General features: G+C 40.1%; 1 protein-coding gene across 4 annotated transcripts in view; it reads left to right on the plus strand.

The window, feature by feature from the left end:
• EPB41L4B (erythrocyte membrane protein band 4.1 like 4B) overlaps positions 1-20,848 on the plus strand; it is a 178,641-nt gene that overhangs the window by 31,760 nt on the left and 126,033 nt on the right. The gene's annotated exons all lie outside the window — the stretch shown is intronic.

Raw genomic sequence — 20,848 nt, forward strand, 5'->3', positions numbered from 1 at the left:
GAGTTTAAATAATCATGCGGTGACTGGGATGAGGATTTGAAGAAGGCCCGGAAGCTTAGCAGTAAAATCAGGCCTATGGACTGTGGCTTATTCTGAGGATTTGCTAAAGTAGAGTCCCTGGGGAGGTAGTCAGTAAAGAGCTTAAAAAGAAATTTAGAAAACTCTTTAAAGAAAATGGACAGCAGACCAACTCATTTTCCAGGCAGATCAGAACAGAAAACCCATTTGACTGAGCAAGAAGCAAGTTCTTGATGAACAAGACCACAGAAAATGGACATATGAGATGTTGAAATATGGACCAGCAGCAGAAGAGGAGTATAAAACATTACTCAGGTGTTTAAGGATTAAAACTGGAAGGCCAAAGTCAAGGCTAATGAAAATTAACAAGAAGGCCTTCAACAAGTATGCTATTAGGAAAAAAAAAAATTCAGGGAGAGTGCAGATCCACTAGTGGGATGAGGGAGACAACCTGGTGATGGATGGTGTGGGAAGGGTTGCTCTATTTAGAGCCTTTCTTGTAGCCTTCTTTGCAAGTAAGAGCCAATTCTCATATCTTTTGTGTGTAGTAGTGAAGACAGGGAAGGATTTGGACAGATCACATTTGGGAGCAACAGGTTAGAGACTACTTAAACCAACTGGATATGCTGAGATCCATGGTGCTGGGTCAAATTCACCTGAGGAAGCTGAAAGAGTTGCCAATGTCAGTACAGGGTGAAACATTATGAAAAAAGACTAATGCTACACCCATTTGCAAGAAAGTCAGGGAAGACTCTGAAAGTTACAGGCTTGTCAGCCTGATTTCAGTCCCTGGAAGGATCATAGCTTGTCTCCCTTGGGTTCTATTTCCCAATACATGATCAGGAAATTAATGCCTAATAGCCAGTGTGCTTTTATAAAGTCCATGCCTAACCAACTCCATTACCGTCTGTGGCAAAATGACTGGCTGTGTGAATGATAGAAGAACAGTGAGTATATGACCTTTTGAGTTTACTGAGGTTTTGGACGCTGTCTGCGACTGCATTCTCATTTAGAAGTTGAGGGAAGTATGGACTGGATGAACAGACTGCTTAATGGGTTGAAAATCAGCTGGACCATTATCAATAGCTCGACATCCAGCTGGCAGATGACTGTGTGCAGTACGCCAAGTGTTGATTCTGGGGTCCATAGTTTTCAATACCTAGTGATTTGGATGGTGATTTATATTTGCAAATGACACTAAGTTAGTGGGAGTGGATGGCATGATGTATGGCAAAACATAAATCCCTAGGGATCTTGAGAGACTTAAGGACTGGTCCATCAAAGGCTTCATGAAGTTGAACACAAAGTGCAAAGTGCACCTGAAGTGTAACAACACCATGGATCAGTACAGGCTGGGAAATGATGGGCTAAGTGGCAGCTTTGCTTGAAGGGACTGAGGCTTATAGTTGAAACCAAGCGGAATATGAACCAGTAGTATGCTGTCACTGTCAATAATTCTTGTACTATGCTACATTTGGAGCATAACCAGCAGATCCAGGAAAATTATTGTATTTGGCACTGAAGACCCTTCACTAGGAAGATTCCATTTGGGCCCACTAGTTTAAAATAAATGTCAAGAAACTGCAGATGTCTCAGTGGACGATAACCTTGTGTGGTCTGCATGACCTGCAAGGGTTGGCTGAGAGAGTGAACTTTGTCTGATTTAGAGTAGGCTGAGGGGTGACCCAATAGTAAACTGCGACTATTTGCAGGGCAGTTACAAAGACAGTGGAGCCAAGCACATCCTGGTAGTGGCAGATGATGTAACAAGACCAAAGACCTGTTTTCAGCTTGAAAGGTTCACACTAGACCTTACGAAAAAATTCTCCACTGGAAAGACAGAGTAATTGCAGAGCAGGTTATTCAGAGAAGCCTTGAGATCTCTACCTTTAAAGGGTTTCAGGACCTGGCTGATGGATCTACCTATCTGTTTATCCTTATTGTGTCAGGATCTGCAATACAAGGGGTACATTGGAGCTTCCTGTCCTTTGATAATTTTACATTATTTTTGGTTTGGTTTTCTTTTATTTTGCTTGGGAGTGTGCGTGTAGATGTGAAACCTCTGAATTCAGTGGAGATGCTTTAACATGCTCTAACAGCATGCTTTGCAGTTAATTAATGTACCTCCAGTGTGCAGGGGGAGAGCTGAAGAAAGAAAAAAACATAGTTGTGTCCCTTTGAACAAGAACGCTTTGTTCAGCATTGGCACCAGTAGTCTTTTGGGCTTTGTCTTAGGGGAGCATGGTAATCTTTCTGGCTTCAGGATTGCTTTCTGGCTTTTCTTCCTATCAAGGGACTGGAGTCTAGGCAGCATTCTACTAGGCAAGGCTTTCTGGAATATTTTTTTTATCCTCCCCATAATGATGAGAAATTTCCTCCTAGTAGTGGAATTCTAGCAGTGCTGTTGAGGCATTCTTAGTATCCTTATAGGCTTCGTTGCTTCAAATCAGCCTCTTGACTGTAAAGGGGCTGAGAAAGTGGGATCTTAAGTGTGCGTTGAGTGTCTTCACATGTGCGCCAATGCACGCATTTGACTATTTTGGGGACCTGGGAATTCTTCAGAGCAATTTTGTCCTAAATGTCTTGTATTTCACTAAATTGTGATTTCTGTCACAGAGACTTTCTCTGTCGCTGACGGATGGCAGTTCAAGTTGAGCATAATGGGAAGCAAGAAACTTGAAAGCAGTAGAGAGCTTGTTTAGTAATCCCTGTCTGTGGCTTCAAGAGTTAGTGAAGACTCTCTATATTTGTTCAGAAGACTGAATTTACTTTTTGTGGATAAACATCAGATTGCTGTAGCAGCGTAATCCAAATGTCTGTGGTTATATGTTTAATATGAAATGATCCTCTCTTCTGACTAGTACCCCACTAATTATGCCCCTACTTTCATCTTAGTTGGTGTTTAATTATTTTCTCTCAGGAGTAGTATGCCATACCTCTACACCTGTTATTTTTGTCTGAAACTGATAGTGATTTCATGCTAATCTTTTAAGTCCAGCTATTCCGTAGTGGGTATGTGTTGTGAACACAAAGCATGAAACTTGAGTTGCTCGTGAATTAGTGTTTGAAAGCCATAGCAGGGTAGTGGGTTGTGTGAGAGCTCTACTACTTTCTTTAATTTGAGGCACTGGGACTAGAGAGTTCATTACACAATTTTTCTCAAGCTGTTTGTCTGGGCAATGTGTTGCTTGGGCAATCTTTTGACTATGGGCTGTTGATTAAGGGCCTTCTGCCAACTGATTGCCCAATTCATTTCCCTCCTGTACCTTGATTCTTCTCTTGCAATCTGTTCTCTGGTACAATTATTTACACATGGAAGAATTTTGTTAGTTTTGGAAAATTTTTATCAATCTGAATAAATTTTGTCCATAAATATCTTGTCTGTGTTATTTTTCTAATACCATCTACTTCCTTTCTCTGGGGCCTGCAGATTTGACTTTTACATTTGTTTTTTGTAGTTAAAGAAGTTCTTCTTAAGTACCTTAAATCTAGAATAACTGTGTTTAAGCAAAACTTAGATAGAATATCTCCTCTCAAGTCTTACAGCTGTGCAAGGCCTGTGGTATGAACATCTAGATCATGTTAATGATGCCTAACCAGGCACCATTAAGGCATGGTTGTACCAGGAACTGCAAGATCAGGCAGCAAGATAAATTTGTGACCTTAAACAGATCTTGTAAGGCTCAGTAAAGTTATCTAATAGAAAAAGTATTTATTGTGTTAGTACTAGCAGTTCTTGTGGGTCCCAAGCTAGTAGGTGACCATCTGGTTTTCTGCCTTTCTCCACATTGTCTTTTCCACAAGTTGCGTTGCTCAATTTTAAAGGCTTGTGGTGATAGGACGAGGGGCAATGGGTACAAACTGGAGAGGGGCAGATTTGGACTGGACATTAGGAAGAATTTCTTCACCATGAGAGTGGTGAGGCACTGGGACAAGTTTCCAAGGAAGTCATGGATGCCTTATTTCTGGAGGTGTTCAAGGCCAGGTTGGATGGCGCCTTGGGCAGCCTGCTTTAGTGGGATGTCCCTGCCCATGGGAGGGGGGTTGGAACTAGATGATCTTTAAGGTCCCTTCCAACCCTAGCTATTCTATGATTTACCTTGTCTATGTCAAAATTTTCACCTGCTTCTCTGTGGTTCTTGTTCACTTCTTTTCAGTTTTATTGCTATCTTCTCTTGATTCTTAAATGCTCCACATAGTTGCAGCCTTCACTTCTTCCAGTTAAGGTCTTTCTCCTCTGCTTCACAGCAATGACTTTGTTATTCGTCATTTTCTGGATCAGTAGTGTATGAGATGTTAGATGTATAGTCTTGGAATTGAATCTTTTCTTTGCCAGTTAGCCGATCTTCCTGCTATGTTTGATACAGACAAAAATAATCTTTTTGTATTAATACCATAACACTACATGAACAAAAGATTATTTGGTTTTACTAGCCCTGACCCTGTATGAAAACAACTAAGATTTAATCAGTTTATTAGGATGCTGGAAAAAAGAATATAGGATCAACAGCTGAGCTGCTACAAAGTGCAAAAAATACAGATGCCATCTGCAACTGTTGAAAAAATGTTAAGACGTGGTTTTAATATCTAATAAAAACACGGTATGTGATGTCTGTTCCATTACACAGTGCTATACGTGTGCCAGCTTGTTCTGACATGTAAATAAGGTAGTTCTCTTTTCCTCATGAAGCTCTGGAAACAGTGCAGCACACCTGCTGATATCCTCCAAAATGAGGGAGGTGTTTGCAATTTGTTTAAATTCTCATCTCAAAGTATGATGTAAACATCACTTGTGAAAAACACCACTGAATACATAGTACACTCAGTTCTTATTTGTCTTGATAAGTTAGATTGAGGACTGTTGGTAGGCTATTTTTGTTAGGGATTTCTTTATTTTGAGCAGTCTCTTTGGTATTCCCTTTGAACCCTTTTTAATCTTTGGTGACTCAGTCTCATTATGCAGTGGAAAATTATAGGCATTTAACCTAGTTTTTGGCATTTAGGCTTAATAACATAAGAAACTTAGCCATAGTAGTTCTAGCAGAGATGGTCTGCTGTGGTTGCTTAGCAGACCTCCTATTCTTATTTGAGCGCTCACCTTCCTGAGAACTTACTCTTTCCAAGGTGCAGAAGTTACGCCAGGGTAAATAGCTTGTAGCATAACCTCTCCATGAGGGAACTGGAATGTCACTTATCTTAAGGTGATGCTTTCCCAAGCTTTCATGGTCAGGATCCAAAAGGTAAAGCCAGCTGTAACCCACTCCTTCATCTGTGTATAGCTTCCAAGGTCTTTAAGGCAACTGGTGGGTCTCTGGAAAATGATGTTTTAAGTATTAATTCTGTTGGGTTGAAACAAATTCGTTAGACATGCACCTTTCTGAAAATTATTTGGTTTTGTATGCCTTGGGAACCAGATGTATTACATCAATGGATTTCTTTTTTCCTAATGTTTACTTTGTGTAGTTAGACATCCATTTTTTCATGCACTTACACTTGACTAAATAGACTTTTTGGAGTGCAATAATGGAGATGATTGTCTAAATCAGAGTTTGATGTCTACCATTATCCTTGTTCTTCAGCAAAATCCTACAATTTGATACTTACCCTAGTTTATGGTTTATCCTGAAAATTTGGAAAAACAGGCAGCTTTAACAGTGATGAAAGCTGGAAGACAATTGTAACATAACATAAGAAAATGCTTTGTTTCTAAATGCTGCATTGTAAACAAAACTGCATTAATTCAGTATGAGTTACACACAAGATAAAGAAAGGCTTTGTTACCAACAAACTGTCAGTCTTGTATCTGTTCACTTGCAGGAAGCTTAAATTAGGGGGTGGGGGAAAGTGGGAGAGTTTGACTCGCATGGGTTGGAGGGAATAAATCTAAACCTACATTTACAGTAACTGAAAGCTTTAAAAAAGTGCTTTTTAAGTGTAAAATATTTGTCATGTTGTAGTTTGTAAATTTTGTGCCTTCATGATTCATTGGGGAAAATGGATTCACAGGGAAATAGAGAATAACTCAGGCTAAGGAGGGATAGTTTCAGATGCACCAGATTTTTAAGCCCCTGGAAGTTGTGAAAATGAGGCTGGAAAGCATTTAGTGTTGCTTGCAGGCACAGACGCATTCCCCACCGACTCTGTGGCTGATGGAGTCTGGGCACTTGATTTTGCGTGGAATCACTGAGCAGGAAGGAGACTGTTCTCACATCAAAATAACCTATATTTGGTGGACTGATTGTGTCAGTAAATATATTAAAAGAGTTGTTTTTTAATTGAATGCCCACAGTTATTAAATAACAGAGTAAAGTCATTTCCTCCTATGAATGTTGGGGGTGGGAAGGGAGGATAGGAGAGAGAGAAAGAGAAGCCATGCTGTTTGTCAAAGTGAAAGGTTTTATCACTCATTGAGGATATGAGTTCAGTGCTCTGTATTGTTTTTCAGTAACGATAAGTATGGCAGGTGTAAGATAACCTTGTCTTCAGCTAGAACAGCAAGAGTGACTAAGGTGAGTCCCTGCTCTCCACCTTCCCCCTAAACACTGGCTGTTTTAAATGTCATACTGAAGGCCTAGTAATCTGTATGTAATGTATGAGAAGCCTAGATACCAAGGTCAAGACTGTGGAGTCTGTGACGGCAAGTAGGTATTTGTGCTGGGTTTTCATGGCAAGATTTGCATAGCAAAGGGGCTGCAGGGATTGCTTCTGTGAGAAGAAGCCAGAAGCCATCCTTTTGTCAGACAGAGCCAGTTCCAGCCGGCTCCAAGACAGACCCGCTGCTGGCTAAAGCTGAATCCATCACTGACATTGGTAGCATCTCTGTGATAACATATCTAAGGCATTAAAAACTTCTGCTCAACAGCTGTGAGAGAGGAGCAAGAAAAATGTGAAAGAAACAGCACTGCAGACACCCAAGTCAGTGGAGAAGGAGAGGGAATGGATGCTCCAGGCACCAGAACAGAGATTCCCCTGCAACCTGCGAGGACAACCATGGTGATGTGGGTTGTCCCCTGAAATCTGTGGAGGACCACTTTGGAGCAGATATCCACCCTGCAGCTCATGGAGGACCCCACATTGGGCCCGGTGGATACACCCTGAAGGAAGATGCAGCCTGTGGAAAGCCTGCATTGGAGCAGGCTCCTGGAAGGAGCTGTGGCCAGTGGGGTGACACACAGCAGATCAGTCTGTTCCACAAGGACTGTGCCTAGTGGGAAAGTTCCCTGCTGGAGCCATTCTTGACCTGCAGGCTGTGGGAAGTTCTTGTGTTGGAAAAGTTACTTGAAGGACTGTCTCCCATCTCTTCTGCTGGAGCAGAAGAGATAGAGTGCTATGAACTGACTACTACCATTGTTCCTCAGTGCCACTTGGTGGGAAGGAGGTAGAGGAGTCATGAGGTTGAGCCTGGAAAGAAGAGAATGGGTGGGGATAGGGTGGTTTAAGTTATGCTTTTATTTCACACTATCTTACTCTGTTATTAACTGGCAATCAATTAAATTAGTATTTATCTCAGCCCACGAGCATTTCCATATTATCTTCTCTCCATGTCTTGCTGAGACAGGGGAGTGAGAGAGCAGCTTGGTAGGCACCTGGTGGCTAGCGAAGGTTAACCCACCACAGCGTCCGAGAATTAGACACAGAGATGAAGCAGCATACTTCCAAAGTTTTCTGTGCATCCGGGTCAAGCAGTTTCCAGCTTTTCTTCTTGAGCATTAGTTTTAACTCTAGTTATGACAGATTAATTGTTTCTGTTGGGAGTTGAGAAGCAAGCCTAGAGACATTTGTGAAACAGTTCAACAGTGGTTTTGTTTGGAGTTAAAAAAAGACTTGTCAGGCCCCTCCTCCTGCTCCAAAGGAAAGGATGTGGATTCCAAGCTAGTTTAAAATAGGTGAAAAAGTGCTCTTTAAAATGTAGGTAACATTACAGCATATGTTGGTGCGACATGTTGTATCAGTTTTATAAATGTGTACGAAGTACAATACTGTTAGAAATTCTAGGAAGTTATGCGGAAAGGGAAACTGATTCCAGTCACAGAGCCACAGAATAACAGGCTGGGAAGGACCTAAGGAGGCTATCCAGTCCGTTTTCCTGCTCAGAGGGTCATCACTAAATTCAGATGTGGTTGTTCAGGGCTTTATCCAGTGAGGCTTTGGAAACCTCCAAGCATGGAGATTCCATGCCCTCTCTGAGCAACGTATTCTAATGTTTAGTTATACTCATACTATAACTTTTTTCCGTGTATCAGTTGAACCTTCACTATTTGAATTGATATTCACAATCTCTTACTTTCAGGAGCTTGGCTCTGACTTTTCGGTAACAATACAATAGATATAGAAAGGCTTTTCTTAGGTGCCCTTAACCTTCCCTCCTCCAGAGTAACTGAGCCCAGTTCACTAAGCTGCTTCTGACGGGGCATGTGATCCAGTCTCTGAACACCATCTCAGCCCTTTCCTGAGCTCTGGTTTGCAGGGTCCTCGTATACTGGCTTCACACAAGCTGACTTCACACCTTGTCTTGGCATCTTCAGGGTGGTCAATGAAGATGTATTCCATCTCATCCTTCATGTGGCAGGTGGTGTCAAACAAAATAGGTTCCTGGACAGATCCCTGAGGAATTCCAGTTATAACTGATTTCCAGGTAGTGCAGTGATCTAGCCATTTTTCACTCACAGTAGTCCACCTATGTATACTATAATGTTCCAGCTTACATGCAAGTAGATTGTGGGAAACCATGTTGAAAATCCAATAGTTTAGATAAACAACTTTTGCTGCTCTTAAACCCAAGATTTAAAAAGAGGGTATAAATTAAAATCTTCAGTGTGCTTGGTAGGCAAGTGATTGAGAATTCAGCTTATCACTCTTTTCATCTGAATTGCTTGTTTTCCCCCAACATATGGTATTTTCTATACAGTGAGTTGAAAAACTGAGTCTCTTTTAATCTTCAGGCTCTCTAGCTGTGTAAACAGTCATATGTGCTTTGTTTCTCAGCCTGAATAAACTTCATCACATGCTGTCTTTTTCTGAATTGCTGCAGCTGAACAAGTGAGGTTGACACTTGTCTTTCCTGCGTCATTGGTAAAGCATTGTGTTCGGTGGCAGTTAAAGGCTCTGCTGGCTGTATGTGTATGACTTTGAAGTCAGCTGAGTTGTCAGTGCCATTCAAAAGCCATTAGGCACCAAAGGGTCAGAGTTTGTCTTGCATAAATTTGCTTCAATGGGAGGACCAGAGTTTGCTCTTTAATGTTGTCCCAGGCTGCAAGTTTGGAAATGAGAAACATTCTTTCTGTTAGTAGTAGAATAGGGAATTAAGACAGCAAAATCTGATCCTCTAGTGACTGAATCAATTTTCAAATGGTCAGAATGCTTGGTGTTAATGCTGGTGGTTTATGTTCAATCGAATATTGTTTGAATATTTAGTTGAAGCATTGTGAGTTTGTAGGAATTCTCTGCTCCTCTGTTCACTTTCATTGTGAAATAAAATCCTTCTGTGATAAAGAGCCCCTTATAATATTGTTTGTTTGTTTTATAAACAAAGGTTTTTGTTAATATCTGTGTGGAGGCACCTTTGGGACTCCAAAGGACTGATGGCCCAACCTTTGTGGGGAAACCACAGAGAAATTGCATTTTTAGCTGGTTTGTTCTCCCTCTAACTAAAAGCTACGCTGTGAAGTGGCTTCATGTTACAGTGGCTTTTGGATATGAACTTGACTCTGCTAGCATGGTCTTATATATTCATACTGTGAATAAGGAGTTGGTGCGTTTCTTGCCATTTGCTTCCTTGAACTGGAAAAAAAAATAGAAAATGACTGGAAGACCAAGTTACAGTTTAAAACAACTCTAGTAGTTAAGCCATGTATGACGGGTCAGTTTAGAGTGTTTGATCTTATCTATCTTAAGATCCAGACTCCGAGAAAGATTCTTGCAGAAGTTGCCAAGCATAGCAAAACTTCTGTTGAGGTAAAATGCCCAGGTGGAAAGAGCCAGCTACAAGGAATGCCTCATTAACCCGTCACAGTAAACTGGGAGCACTGCCAGCGTAAGTTCTACTGAAACTCTGGCAGCCGCTGTGGCAATAGCGAAGTTTTCCTGTGTTTGTGTGGTGGTCTGAATTCAGGGTGTAAGCTTCTGTTTAGGCGTGGTTAATACACAGGTAAAATAAGCAAGCTGAAAAACCAGTACTTTATTTTTTTACTCCTTTGTGGTGCTTAGGTCTAATTTCTACTATAGTCTTTTGGATTTTAGTTCCCTGGACAGGTAAATCCATTTAATGACATGGAGACAGGTGGGGTAGCCAAACCTCAAGGAGGAAGTCAAAACTCCTTGGGAAGGGGGTGGGGGGGCGGTACATATAGCATGTACCTTTGCTCTTGTATTTTCGTTTGTATTTTTGTCTAAACTCTGAAGGCAGCCTTTCAGAGTACATCCAAAGGAAGTACTGGCATATGATATTCCCACCAAGTAGGCAGCAAAAATTGCAGCTTGCAGGGAACCTGACTGGGGAAAAGTCTGACACTTGTGCACATTTGTGGTTCGTCTTTTCTGTCTGTCTTTTTTGAAAATTTCAGTTTTCCAGGTTCTGACCAATACTGTTCCTTTTCTGCATACTAACTGTGGGTCAGAGTTTTGTTAATAATCACTACATTTATCTTTTCATCTTCTTACTTAAATTGTTTGGATGATGTCTTGGTTGACATAATCTATAAAAAATCAGTTTTAGCTATAGCCTAGTCTTTCTGCTCTTCATGTTGACATCCAGAATTTCTAACTTAAATATGATTTTTCCTTAGTTAGAAAAAAAAGCAGGCACATCAGTCCTTGTTCATTCTTCAGAATGAAGATAGGCATGGCAGTACAAAATTCTGCTTATTTCAGTGCAGTGTGTTCATTTCTTCTTCAGATCTGAATATTTATAATGGAGCAAAAAGTTAAGTTCTGTAGCATGACGAGAACTTATCTTGTCTCATACAATTCCTTTGCTGCAGTGAGAAGGTTAGAATGCTGGACTTCTTTTCAATATAATAAACCTAGGTCTGACATAATATTTATTTTTTTTCCACTGAGCGATGGCATCATCAGAGAAAGACGGTTTCTGTAAGCTTTAACTGTTATTTATTGTAACTTAAATTTATACTAGTGAGACTTTTTATAAAAACCACATGCCTGTTCTTATTGCATCTTCTGTCATTCTAGAAAGAAACATTATTTTTAGTGATCTTCCTTAATTGCATATACTTGGCTAATTACATTTGTGTTTAAAACAAATTGTCTTCCTGACTGCCCACTAAATTAAATATTTTTAGTGGCAAACTTCCCTAGTCTTTCTCTGTTTTTCTTTAACTGGTGATTATAAACCTGCAGTTTCAGAGGTTTTACTGGCTTTCTAAAACTCTGGATTTCTGGTTCTCTTGGAGAAAAGCAAATAGTAGGAGTTGATTCTTTGGAGAGGTCCTGTGACTTAGTGTATGGAAGAACAAGGAGTGAAGAGTGCTGAAGCCTGTTGGCTGCCTGAATTAAATAGGTAATTTCTAAAAGAGTTTGTTTGCATTTTAAATATGTAGTGTTTCTGAGGAAGGACTACCTTAGAGATTTGTCTTCAAGTTTTAAGCTCTCTTTGTGGTCACTGGTTCTACATTCACATTTGAACTTCTTTTAGTCGCTATAACTGTCAGGGTGATCAATAATTAGTGATTTATACGTATGGTTTAGCACTTCATAAGTCCGTGCCAAATAGTGGTTGGACTTTATGATCCAAGAGGTCTTTTCCAACCTGGTGATTCTATGATAAGGGAATAGGTAGCTAATGCTAATGTTAGGACACATGTGGAATTAATTTTCAGCTATGAAAAGTATCACAAATAGTATGTATTATTTCAGTTCAAAAGTATATATAGAAAGACTTGAACGTGAATTACGTGAGCATAAACATTATGCAGTGCCTATGCCACAAGACAGGAGTGGTTCTAAGGGACTAGTTTTATCCAGATATAGATAAAAGTGAATTCCTGCAGCATGCGTGATGTGATATGCCTAAAGGAATCTGCACCTTTTTGCTTTGACAGATCCTGGTCTATATGCTAAAAGCAGTGATCTATATGCATGTAAGATGTCTGTTCTTAGGGCAGACCACCTAGGTTTTGCCTCCCACTCATGACACAGCTTTGTGGCCTCCTCTGTGTCCCATTACCCAGCATTTGAGAAACAGCTTTTGGCTCAACAGGATCTTACCAGCAGCCCGTTGAGTAAATTTTTGTGTGATTGAGTGTGTTGAAAAGCACTGCTAGCTTACATCAGCAGTGATGTTATACTGAGGTAACTTCCCCCTGCAGGCTCTTCTTCACTAAGGCGTATAGCTGTACAGCTGCCCTGACAAACCTCTTGGGGAAGAATTGGAAACAAAACCTGTGACTTAGCTGGCTGGGATGACAAGGACCCTGCAGGCTTCCTTTGTATAAAGTGTTTCTGGCTTGTATTGCATGTGTCTGACTGGGCATTACTGCTGGTCTTGGCTGCATCTATGCCAGAGGAAGATTATCTGTAGAGCCTTATTGGTAAACCTTTCTGTTGTAGATGATCATAAGTGTTTTATTTAAAAACAAGTTTAAAAAATTGGAATTAGTTGAGTCAAGGCTCACATGCATGCAAAAGTATGTGAAAGACATGTCCTTATGGAAAATCCTGTTTGTAGAATTGTGTCTATTTAAAACCATTTCTACTTCTGAAGTGTTCAAGTGCAGATGTATCAGGAAGCAAAGATGTCTTCTGAAACTTTGGTACTGCCATTAGCATAAGAAAACGGAGAGCCTGTCTTGAGATTCTCTTCTAGTAGCGTTTGCCTCTTTCTCTTTCTTCTCTTTTAGGTTAAATTAGCTTATGCCAGTGTTCTATGTTATTTCTCAAATGTGATATGAAGTTGTAACCTTCTCTAGATCTCCAGCAAAATGATACTGTTATTTGTGCAGGAGGGCATTGGGAAGCCAGGCAAGAGAAACATAACGTTATGTGTTTGATGGTATCTTCTCTTAGAGGTGGCTGCCACTTCAACACCCACAGCTTGGCTTTATCAAGTTCTTCCTCTTCCCGAGGGGAAGCAGAACTGTCAGTTATATCTCAAGTGGAATCACGTAGGTTGAGAAGTCTCAGCATAGATTTTTGTTCTCATCCTAGCTACTTTGTGCTTCTTCAGCTGCCTGCTGGAACCTAAGGTGCATGTAGTAGTTCAACCAGGTCAGGAGAGGGAGCTGGCAGTCTAGGGGTCGAAAAGAAATCTTCTTTGCATACAAATAACAACTCTTTTATGTTTCTCTGAATGTAGAAATGTGATGGGGTAGCCTGTCTGTATCTGAAATAACAGGAGTCCGAACCCACTTCTAGAACATAAAGTTACAAGTAAGGATTTTTTTTTTTTTATTGCTTCATTTTGTGGCTGATGGTGGGTTTTATCTGTTGCCTGAGGATACCATTTTAAAAGTGTTGACAGTGCTTTTCTCTTGGAAGACATCTGTGTTGCCAGCAGTACATATGGGTGATAGGGACAGTAAACAGAAACTGTCACCTTCATCTGAGTCCAATAAAATTTAAATGTAAGTGCTGATATTAAGTTGCCAATAGTAGTTGCACTTTATAGAGCACCTATCACAGTAGTGTCTGTGTGGCCTTCCTGTGGCTTTTGGAGGCATTAAAGGTTCTTCAAAGACAGCATGCCCTTCAGACGACCTCTGACTTGGTAGAAATATAAAATTGCCTTGCCTAAGGGTTTCCCCACTGTCCTGGGTTAGCCTTAGCCAATGCTTGGTCTCCCACCCAGCCCCTCAGTTAGTCCTCTATCAGCAGGATGGGTGAAAAATATATGGAGAAATAACAGGGACAAGAAAGCTTGTGAATCAAGTTCTTTCCCAGACTCGGATCCACTCCTGACTTTTATACCCACTTCCTTCCCACCACAGCCAGTGGGTTGGTACTTTGTGGAATGGGTGGAACCAGCTGTGTCCAGTATGAGGTATGTCTTCCCTTAAAAAACTAAGGAAGTGGTGAAATTCTCCCTTCTAGATAATGTAGGTCTTGAGACATGATAGTTTCATGCTCCTTTTTTCCTGCCGAATGAACTGCTGAAGCCCTAGGTATGCTAATATAATTAGGTTTTGAAGGGCTGTACTGTAAAGCTTAGTGAATTTCATGTGTTGAAAACAGCTGTGGGAAATCACTTTCAGAGAAAGTTAACATTGTACAGATCATTTTACAAAGCTGATCCACTTGTGCTTGCCTGCTAGAGGAAGAGCTGGAATGTGTTTTAGAGGTGGGGAGGGAGGTGACTTTAAGCAGGGATGCACGAACTGGCAAAGGAAGCCCAATACTCAGCCTTCAAATCTCACCTCACTTTCTTTAATCTGCTTAATGTTTTAAATATTGCTGTACGTATTACATCTTTCCAAGGAGTTGTTTGGCATATTTTTGGGCTCTTCAGTGACTGTTCTGTATGTAAGGTCCCTTTCTGCTGTATTTTCTGTATATTCTTTATGATACTGTGCTGCCAATCCAATCTTTGATTCATCTCAATCAGTTTGTACTCTATGAATAATTAAAAATCTTTTCTTCATTCCTATTGCAGAGCTTGAAATTAGCACATTATTCTTCCCCATGTGGATTTCTTTGTGGTTTGAGTTTCTTGGTTTTGTATTTTTTTGTGGGTTTTTTTGTTTTTTTTTTTTTTTTTTTTTTAAATTCACAGGTGACTGCACTTACATAGCAGTTAGAAAGCTTAGACTGATAATGAGAGACTTGGCCAGTGTCATGCTAGCCATTTGGGTTTATGTAGTGCCTTGCTTGGTAGATATAAAATATGGTGATCTATCTATTTATTAGTTCTTGTTCAGGCTTCTCCTCTCTACTAGTTCTATAGACTTTCTACCTTCAATCCTTGCTGTTCTGTGAAAAGGAGTAAAAGTGCTACTTGTCTTTTGCACTCATTAATACCTATTTCCATCATCTTTAGCAGGGAGTGAGCAATGATTCTTCTTGCCAGTAACTGGTAGAAAGAAGAGTTTTGAGTGCTGTTGAGAAATGCTGCTGTGCAGCAATAGTGAGGTTTATTATACCAACTGTTTGATGTTTTATTTTTTTTCCTCAGTATCTGTCTGCAAATTCTCACTGGCATCTTAGTCACAGAAACCAAGCTTGCTTACACTGTTAGTGCCAATCTACCAGCAGAGAGAATGTACTTAAATGGCAGCGTGCTGTTTCTTTATTTGAGGTTCCCCCTATCCCCTTGATGGGGTGTGAGTTGCTAGTCTTGTTATGGACTTTGAGAGTAATTTGAAGGAAGTGGCTTGGTCTCTTGTGGTGGATTTTCATTTTTTGCTTTGATGTTTTTTTGGTTTGTGGGGATAGTTTTTTGGTTGGTTTTTTTCCATAAGCTTCTTTTGCTGAGGAAATAGCAATTTTAGTTTGGTGCCTTGACAAAAATGACTTGGAGCAAAAAGTTTATGCTTTCAAAGTTATAAGTAAATGCCATTTGGGGGAGCTTTTGTCTCCTGATTAAGGGCTGGGGTTTTGGTGGTGTATGTATAATGGCTGGCATTTTTTTGTTGTTTGGTTTGGGGATTTTTATGAGGAGTGGCTGAGGGGATTTGAGCTCTTATTTCTCAGTGGGGCTAGAATGAATTTTGTTGTCCTTTAGTTAAACGTTCACATGCGTCATCAGTTACATTTTCTTCTGGGCACGTTCAGGAATGCTGCTTGTTTCTATGGTCCGAGGTACACTTGAACATAATTTGGATGCAGTAGCAGGCTCTGAAGCAATGCTGCTGTTACTGCCATGACAGGATGAGAGGCTTAATGGTCATTTGAAGAGTGACGTATTTTTAATTGAGCACCGAGCCAGAACTGAATACTTGAGTTAGTGGTTGACTGGTAAGAAAATAACCTAACATCTTAAAGGAGCTTGAGCAAGTTAGTTAGCTCTATGGGAAATATGATGTGTTAAGAAACTACTTACTTTTCTTTTAGTCTTAACACTGAAATTTTTGTATATCAAAGCAGTATTTGCTTAATTTTAAGGACAAAAAATGCATCTCTTTCTGTATTCTTCCAATTCTGTTCATTGTGTTCCTTGGGAGAAGGTTGGGACAGGCATCGAGGTCATGGCTAGTTTGCAGGGAACTGCATACCCTCTGCGAAGTGTCATCTTGGGGTGGCAGAATGGAAACTGGAACTTGGGAGAAAATGTTACTACCTTTGACAATACTACCTGTAACAGCATAGCAGATTTTAGTGCAGCTTTTGCAAGCCCAGCCATGGCCTCAAATATGTATGTGGCTGAAGATGTGTTAGATGTTGTAGTAATTGTGTTGTTTAATATGCAGCTTTTTTTTAGTTAAGAGCTAGCTCTGATGTGCCTACAAGAGTCATGATCCATGACTTCACTGTAGTGACATACTTCCTCCCTGTGACCCAACCTAGAGGATGGTGTCTTTCCCATGTTCTTCCCAGTGGACTTAATTAACAGATTTGTAAGAATATAGGAAGAGTTGCATCTTTATGCTTAGGATTATGCAAATACTGCTTTCTCTCAGTACAGGTGAATGTATCTGAGGAACTATGGGCTTGATTAGAGGAAGGCAAGTTAACGGACAGAAGACAATGAGTACCAGGAGTCATGGCTAATTAGAAGTCCACACAGTTTTAGGCCTATATAGCCTGTAGTATGTCTGAAATGCTGGGAAACAACATTGTTACTGTTACAGTGACTGCTAAAAGGCAAAGCAAGCTCCCACCAGTAAGCAGTATGGCCAGCAGGTGAAGCCTTAGCTGGAGGTGTAAAGAATGAGTTAATAACAGTTCAGGTGTAAAAGGACCAAGCAGAACATGCTGAGATACCTTGTTCCAGGAAACGCCAAGGAGAGGCAATGCTGTTGCCGTTAGAGTGATATCAGACCTGCAGAGCAGAGGATTGCTAGCTACAAATGCTCTTTTACTAACTCACCAGAAGATAAAGCCTAGTGTTTTTATGAGGTCATAGTAGCCCACTCTACAAAAATTTGTAGAGTGGGAATTATGTATTACAGAATACATAATTCTGTGCTTTCTTTAGAAAAAGAAACTAAATCTGCCCTGTCTACTCGTTTCTGACTATTAGGTTTGGGACACATTACTATTAATTGGCTTTGACTTTTTTCTTGGCAGTAGTTTATTTTCCTTTTTTTTTTTTTTCATTAGCCTACAAGTTGACAAAATTATATTTCATGTACTCCAGGGCTTCCTGACAGATTGTTTTCCCAAGCACAATTCAGCTATTTCTTTTGTAATGCTGTAATCTGAACTCTTTAGTGTGACTGAACAATTTCAGCCACTCCACTTGAGTTCATGTAGTGCACTGTGCTTGGCTGCTACATACTGCACGTCAGTTTGGGGAAGGTGTGCACAGAAGCTCTCCAGCTTTGCTGTGTGTGCTCTGAGAGTGATCTTGGCATTCTTGCACTGTATCCGCACTACTGTGACTTTACTGGGTTTTATGTCCTCTTTTTGTGCCTTTTGGCAAAAACTTTTCAAACAACTCTGGGACAGGTAAAATCAACACTGATTAACCTGCTTGGACCAAAATGTCCCTGCCTGATGAATTTCCTATTGCCTTCGTGCCCACCAAATGCACGTTAGAACCTCTGCCTATTTGCATGTCAAGTCTGGAAGAGTTTCTGGTTGGAGAATTTAATCTTTGTTTTGCCAGGTTTTAGCTGACAAATATTTCCATAGATTCACTGAGACCAGAAGTCTTTGGCAGCTGAAAATCGAGCCTGTTGCAACTACAGGCCATGCGGCTTTCTCACTGTGACTCTACAGCAAGCTTTATACTCATACAGATTTGAGTCCTTGTAAGAGCACGCAGCAATGAGTCCTCATTAAACATAAGAATTTTCCTTGATGTTGTATATTTGAGAAGAGATTCCAGGATGGAGTGGAGGAAACTGGCTATCTGTCATGGCAAAACAGGACTGACTGACATGACAGACACCTTTTATTTTTATTTTCCTTTCTCTCAGTAGTTTCTCATTATCATGGAGATTCTTGACCTGCAAGTGTAATTCAGTCCTTCTGTGTTTCTGCAAGGACAAAAATGCAAAAGGGAACACGAGTGACTGCCTCGCACTAGTTCAGTTTCACCCTGGGTTGCAGCTGTAGGTTTTTTTTGTAAGCTGGACATTTGAAATGCCTTCCCAGTGTTTGCCTGTGAGGTATCATGGTGCCCACACAAGTTCTTCTGGGTTCCAAGGAGTGCTTCACCAGAAATTGGCAGTAGTTTAGTTGTTTTTTTTTTTTTTAAAGCAACCAACTAACCAAATAATCCCTCTCCCCTCAAACAAACAAGGTTTTGCAACTTTTCTTACATCACTGTTCACAACTGTAGTCACTTTCATAACAATGAAGTAGTAACTAACTGTATACAGTAGTATGTGTATATTGTTTGTTGCCATATACTCCCATCTCTGAGATAGGAGTATATACAGGTCTTTTATGTCTGACAGTTCTAAACTGTCTTTCCAGCAAGGTAGAACTGTAAAATATTTCTAGTTTAAGGTTGCTTTTTTTAATGCGTCTTCCAAAAATATGCACAATTGAAGGCCTGTAGATAAAGTGACATTGATAAATTCCAACTGATTTGATCTACTTGGATTTTTTTTCTTGTAAGAAATCGGTTTCATATTCTTTGTGGTACCTGGCTTTGATGTAGGAAGCATTTTTTTTAGCTTCTGTGTTATCTACAAGCAGAGGAGGAGAAAAAGACTATAACAATCAGAAGTTGCTCATAATATGGACGTTTTTGTCCTTAGAGACCCCTTTTATGCATATGAACATGTGCAGTTCCTGAGGGAAAACCCTTCTATTTTGCCGATACCACCCTTGTCTGGCAGTGAAGAGGCACAAGACAGGAGGGCAGGTCACCCTTTACTGTTAGTAGAGGAAAGGAGTTAGTCACTTTTATCTCCCGCTTTAGTGTAACATCACAAAGTTTTTTGTCAGCAATTTGTTTGCTGCAGCAGCTTTATCATCCAAATGTTATGAGTTGTTGGGAAAGCTCATTTAGTGACAAGTTAAATGTTACAATCTCCTGTAAGCTATGTATGTAATACTGCGTTTTATGGTCTAGTCGTGCAGTGCAGAGCTATTCTCCCTGTAACGCATATGTTGAACATTAACTACTATTTGGGTACAGAAGGTGGAGTGTGCTCTCTCTGATTCCTATTGGGTGTGTGGTAGGTGAAGATAAACATACTGGCAGCTAATGCCATAAAGCAAGTAACTAGGAACAGAGCGATCATATGGCATCAAATCAGTTTTTCCCATTTTTGTGAATTTTTCATGTCTTCCTTTCCTATTACTTTGGAGGTTTTTCTTCTCCCTCATTCGAGCAGATTCAGTTTAAATTCTGTTGTGCTTTTGGCTTCTTTTAACAAATGCTGAATTTACTACATATGAGAAAATATGTTCTGTGTAATTTTTAGATAACTTTTGGTTTATAGCGACTATTGTACATCTAAAGATGATGGTTTCTTAGCAATGTACTGCTTTTAAGAAGCTGTTTTGTTCTCATCTGCTTTCTCTAGTATGTTGAAGTATGTTTAAGAATGTCTGTTATTGACCTCTTGCCCCCATAAATTATAAAGCAGGATCTTACAATGCTGTTTTATTGGAGCTAGAAATGCTGTTCCTGAAATTTTATAAGATTCACTTCATGTGCTTCTGCTTTGTTAGTTTAAAAAAACCCAAACCAAGCCAAACACCCACATGCACCCAAAATGAAAACCTCAAAACGTGAATTTAAATAAAATTTACTACCTACACCTGAGCTTGCTTGAGCGTAAGCTTGCACCTAAGCTTTCCATATTTCTTGAAAAGTAGAGACATGAAATTCTTCATCTTGTCTTTTGCTGGAGAAGACAGATTTTAGACAGCTTGGAATCCTGGTCAGGAGTTCTGCAATTACAATTGATGCTGCTTTTGTGCTGAAGACCATACTCAAGGGACGGAACACTATTTAGCTCTCTTTCAGCTGAAATCAGTGAGTTTTGCTACAATTTGGGGTGAAGTGAGAATGCCTAATATGGTAGAGCTTACTAAAAAGTCTTCAAAAGTAGATGGGGGGCAGCAAGCACAAAAATGGTTCCAGATCTCTACTTTCCTGTGAAAAATACACCTGTAACGTAGTCTCTTACTGAGATTTATGGTCATCTCATGTATTTTTAGCCAGGGCTAATTTTTTTTTTTCCTCAGAAACTTGAAAACTTCCTTCCCCGAGTAACACAAAACATTGGTTTGTTATTCCTTCTTCCTCCCACCCACCTGTAACCTCCAAACTTTAGTTCTTTTAGTATTTGAAGGTGAACCACTGGATATCTAAATTCTTGGCTTGACCTCAGAACGAGTACGGGACAGTGCAGCCTGGCTTTAAGATCAGCTAATTTTTCTGTTAGTACACTTGGTCCAGGACTGGGGTTAGTTTTGTTTCCATGCCTGTGTGTTTCAGATGGCATGCGAAGTAAAAATTATTGGGGGGGGAGAGGGTTGCCTTTTTTTTTTTTGTTTCTCCATTTAAAGCTGCAAATATGATTGCAATCAGCAACATTATTGAAATATTCTTATCAAGCCCCATTAATTTTCCTCACAATGCTGTTCAAGTTTTCCTCCAGAACTTACTTTGAAGCTTGAGTGGTGGTGTGTGACTGCATGGCTGCAGTTGATATGTGGTAACAGCTAGCACATTTCAAGTAGTGTATCAAGGAAGCTTCTATCTCCCTGAGGTTTAAAATGTTGTGTCTTTGATTTGGGACTCTTACAGGATATA

Source organism: Cuculus canorus, chromosome 2, assembly GCF_017976375.1.
Source record: "Cuculus canorus isolate bCucCan1 chromosome 2, bCucCan1.pri, whole genome shotgun sequence".
Classification (NCBI taxonomy): domain Eukaryota; kingdom Metazoa; phylum Chordata; class Aves; order Cuculiformes; family Cuculidae; genus Cuculus; species Cuculus canorus.